Source organism: Ailuropoda melanoleuca, chromosome 2 (assembly GCF_002007445.2).
Source record: "Ailuropoda melanoleuca isolate Jingjing chromosome 2, ASM200744v2, whole genome shotgun sequence".
Lineage (NCBI taxonomy): Eukaryota > Metazoa > Chordata > Mammalia > Carnivora > Ursidae > Ailuropoda > Ailuropoda melanoleuca.
In genome coordinates this window covers 194,551,579-194,556,466 of record NC_048219.1, presented here as the reverse complement: position 1 = coordinate 194,556,466, position 4,888 = coordinate 194,551,579, and the positions used below count along the sequence as shown (strand labels likewise).

At 51.9% G+C, this 4,888-nt stretch overlaps 1 protein-coding gene across 10 annotated transcripts in view; it reads right to left on the bottom strand.

Moving 5' to 3' along the window:
• The window catches only part of AGAP1 (ArfGAP with GTPase domain, ankyrin repeat and PH domain 1), a 546,965-nt gene that overhangs the window by 399,692 nt on the left and 142,385 nt on the right, over positions 1-4,888 (bottom strand). For 6 of the 10 annotated variants that reach the window (XM_034655448.1, XM_034655450.1, XM_034655454.1 and 3 more), the window contains exon 1: positions 4,426-4,482. The exons of the other annotated variants lie outside the window; for them this stretch is intronic. The gene's annotated coding sequence lies outside the window, so the exon portion shown is untranslated. Of the gene's footprint in view, positions 1-4,425; positions 4,483-4,888 lie in introns of those variants that run through there. 10 annotated transcript variants of the gene reach the window in all.

Below are 4,888 nucleotides of genomic sequence, written 5' to 3'. Positions count from 1 at the left end.
ACCTTTGGCAGATGGACTTTCGAACATTCCAGGCCCAGGCTGACATAAAGAAAGGCGCTAACAGGTGAGTATGCCGATACAGGGGGGGCTCCACATTGAGAAAATTCATGCAGCAAAACACAGTCCAAGCCTCCAGTGCCTGCCTAGAGCGTCCCTGGCTGACCTTCGTCGGGGCAGCTCTGCCCAGAGCCCAAGTGGTATGCTCTGTTCTCCAGGAAAGCAATTCGACCTTATAACAAAACAACAAAGGTTTTCCTAAATTACTATCTAGAGTCATTTATAAAAAGCATGTGATTTCCCAAATAGGGAGTACATAATTAGTTTAAAATGTTTCAAATGAGAAACTCTGAATTATATGGTTTCTTTAAAACCACGTATGTCTTTTCAGCAACAAATCAAGTTTAAAAATAAAAGTGTACCGAATTATTTCAATAATTTTATTTCATTTAATTACTGCTTCCTCTCTTTCTCCGCTAAAGGTTTTTTTTTTTAACTATAAAACAGTCTACCAAGCTGCACAAGTTGAGTGATACAAATCAAGGGAATCAGAAATTAAAGAACAAAGCCACACATAAAAACGTGTTGTCAAAAAGCAGCTGTAAATTACTAATTTGAAAAGCTGAGCTCAGGGCTATCCATGAATCACTGTATTGCTGTCATCAATCCTCACAGACAGCGACAGAACACCCCAAAGACACCTGCAGCCCAGCGTGGGCACTCCTAGAGCTTGCTCCAGGGAGGACTGGGACGCAGACAGCACGCGCCAGGAAGGGACACCCTACAGTGTAATTCGTCACTTATTATGCAATCTTTTTTTGCATTAAATTATACTGTGTCGACAGACTCTACCCTGGTAGGTGAGTGTCAGGTAATAGGAAACTGCCCTTGACCTGACACAGGGCCGCCCTGAAACGTTCTGGGCTCCTGATGGTTATGACCCTGAGAGAGAGGAATTGGCCACGGGTCTCTGGGAGGCGAGTGTGTAACAGTCGGAGGAAGAGGAAAAGCCTTAATAGGGATTAAAAAGTACACGGGAACCATCCTGCAGAAGCAGGTGCTTCGATCCTTCCATCCTAATGCCTTAAGAATACAGGAAAACCATACACACATCATGTGTGAGACGGTGTGTGTTTCCAAAGAAGACGATCTTCCTTCCCTAGCACGGGTACCTTGTCTACGACGAAGCATGTCATTCTAAGAAGCTAAGTAAACCATCTAATACTTTGTCTTTTATTTTCCCGGAGCCAACTGACAACTTAATAGCTGAAAGAGTCTAACAAAAGGAAAACCAGCCCAATAACAAGGATCCTCTACTATCCTTTCTACTTTAAAGAACTTCAAATTTTAAACCACTGTGGTCCAAGATTTAAAGAAAGCTAGAGATGGTGTTCGTAATGCATACTGCATTTCAGTTCCAGAAAAGTTTATCCATAGCTCTGAAATCCAAAAAGGGCTGGAGATGGAAGCTTTATTCACAAATGCTTAGCAGACTCTTAATGGCAAAACATTTATCACACTGAATGGGAGTATCTCGGGCTCTGCTGCACGTCGTGAGTGTCTGAATGCAGGACGCTGCCCCACTGTGCATGCAGTGTCCTGTAACACACAGCATTTCACCTTCCTAAAATCCAAATTTTCTAAGTCTTGCAAGCCTCCCTGGCCCCATGGTTTAGGTGAGGCTTTTTGGACCTGTGCGCTATGGACACTTACAGGGAAATTGAGCCTGGGTTCCACCGCAACAGAATGTTACCTCAGAGCATTTTACCTTAAATTCAAAACCTCATTTAAATAACACCTAATTCTGAACAATTTACATCAGAGGAAGCAAATATGTAGAAAGCAGAACCGCATAATAAAGGGGCTGCACGTTTACCCTAAGAGCCACTGACCTTACCAAATCTGGAGAACACAGACACTGCTCCAGGCCTTTTAGCCAAAGGCAGGTGAGAACTGTGGCTTTTTCTGTGATTACCTTGAACTTGAGAGTCCAGTGAGATCCTGTAATTCAGACTGTGTGTGCTGTAACCCAGCTCATTCACAGTCCGTTTTCCAAACAACCCACAATGCTAGCTAGTGTTATGACTCAGAGCAAAGTAATTTCACCCTGAGAACGGTTGGCCACGAGAAACAAACCAACCAACCAAGCATTATCATAATTAGTACTGTTATAATCTTACACTGCCCTAGAGGGGAAACATTGCAACACACTTTACACCTCTACTTTTCAAACGCATCAATCCATCTGACCGGATCACCAATACCCAAACCCCAATACTTTTAACTTGTATCAATAGGTACCACAATGAAATGCGTTCATTCTAAACATGTGTGTGCATTTCTACTCCCCTCCCCCCCAACTATGGGTACTTACTTGTCTGGAACCCAGGCAGCTAATTACTATTTTCACCAAAACCAGGGAAACAAAGATTCAAGCCTGCTATTATAGGTAGAACTGGACCCTGCCGATTTGAACCTCCACTGAACATAAGTGAGGGCAAAGCAACTTTACAACAACCAACTTTAACAAAATAACTCACATCATTTTTTTAGTATCTTAAGAGCGTGCAGGAAGGGATGGGATAATGGCTGGAGTCAAACACAGTCCCTTCTAAAACATTCCAGGGCAGGTTAGCTAGAAGATGTGCACAGCGAGTTCAACTAATGCAAATCTGGCAACAGGTAACTTTATATTACAACCTCACCTATTAAAAAAAAAAAAAAAAAAACACGAGATCTCATTCTGAGGATCATTAGAAGCACGTTTCAACATGATAGCACCGAACTTCAGTTTCCCTTAAAAATACTTCAGGGAGGACGGTGAGGTCTTCGCACTGGCTGTTAGCACACATACCCTAGGCACTCTGCTGACCCGTGAAGTCCACTAGGGAGGAATACTCTCTCCAGGGCCGCTGAGTTACCAGCTGAAAACCTCTAATTAAAAGCCCACACTGCAGTGCCTCAACCACGTCAGCTCTACCAGCAGCAGGGTTGGATAATCAGGAAAAAGGATGTTACTAACGATTTCTTGGTGGTGAAATGCATGGGGACAGTATTTTTAGCCATCCCCTCCACCCCAACACGAGCAGGGTGTAACAATCCAGCCCCTCCACTCACCCCCCCTTCCCTTTATGGTGATGACCCTGCATGGGGAGAGAAGGGGATCTGTGTTTTGCAACTTCTGGAGTAGTTTGACCTCCAAACACCACCAGATTACCTAATTCTTGCAAGAGAATATTGTCACATCTGTCTCCAAAACCTTCCCTGTGAGGTCCCTGTTGGAGGGCACAAGACAACAGAGAAGCAAAGTTTCAGAATAGGCTGTGGGGTTGTGATTTTCCTCCCCCTATAGAATACATCACTAGCAAACAGAATCCTGTCCCAGACTTGCTCGCCTGTTGTGATTCCAGAGAATGTGGGGGACAGGCCTGTCTCCCTGACCACTGGGATGAAGCATCTTTAGCAGGAACTCAATAGGTGAGAGCTGCCAAATCAGGGAGGCCACACCACAGCACTCCCAGATGGCAGCACCTACAGGGAGACCAGGCTCGGGGTGGAGGAAGAAATGAACCACGATGAACGCCGCTGCTTCTGGCCAGGCAGCACCACCTGTGCGGCAGCCCACAGGTATCCCAGTCTGCAAACGCACAGCGGGACAGCGAGCTCATAGCTCTGCTTAAGGAGAAGGCTGAGCCAGCACCCGCCATAGAAACACGCTGCTGGGCAAGGTGATCTCTCCCCAGACTGGCTCACTCACAGTGGCTGAGGAGAGAGACTCTTAATGGCATCACCAGATACAGCTGGAGGCAGGGGCAACCAGGAACTTCCCGACCGCAGCAGCGGTGTTACTGGGGCAAACACGCAGTAAGCGAGAGCTCACATCTGGCGTGGCCACCTGCCGGCTGGTGGCCCCGGCAGGCCGGTCCCTTGGCTACTCCCCAATCCTAGCGTACTCTGCTAAGCAGGCCGCTGCGGAACCAGGCAGTTCCCACCACTGCCCTCACCTCCCTGGCCGCGCTGCCCACCTCTGCGCGGAGACCCGTCGATGCTCTCGGCGCTGGACGAGTGCGCGTCGACTGGGGCTCGCCGCAGGCTGCTAAAGTAGCCGCGGGGCCGCGAGGCGCCGCTCCGGGGAGAGGGACCGCCGCCGCCTGGCGCGCCATCCTTGCGCGCGAAGATGCCGCTGAAGAAGCGCAGCAGCCGGTGCTCCGAAGCGGCGCCGGGGCCCGCGGCCGCCGCCCGCGCGCGCTCCAGCCGCTGCAGGTCGCTGTTGTCCAGCGTGCGGTTTTTGCTCTTGCTGCGCTCCCAGCGCTCCAAGTCCGAGAGCGCATCGTTCTTGCTGAGCACCTCGCCCACGTCCAGGGTGTTGCGCTTCTCCGAGACGGGTTGAACCGGGGCCGCGGGCTCTACCGCGGCCCCGGGGTCCGCCTCGGCCTCGCCACCCGGCGCCCAGGCCAGGCTTCCGGAGCTGCTGTGGCGCCTCCCGCGGCTCAGGGCCCGACTCCGCGACGCCTCGGGCCCGCTCCAGTGCCTGAAGCTGAGGCTCCGCCGCAGGGGCGCGGCCCGGACCCCCTCCACGTCGGGGCTGCTGGGAGCGGGCGAGCCGGGCCCCTCCTCCACGGCCGGGGGACTGCCGGCCAGGTCCGTGGGCTCGAGGCCGCGTGCGCAAGGCCGGAGCCGCCCGAGCTCCAGCTGCCCCGTGCTGCGGGTGCGGAAGGTGCGGAAGTCCCAGGCGCGCGGCCAGCGGCCTTCGGGGTCCTCAGCGCCCGCGGCCTTCTCAGCGCCCGCGGCCTCCTCCTCGGCCTCCTCCACCAGCCGCCCGGGTGCGTCTGGGGAGCGCGTGGGCCGGGGCCTCCAAGCCGGGCGCGGGTCCGGGCCGCCAGGGCCCGGC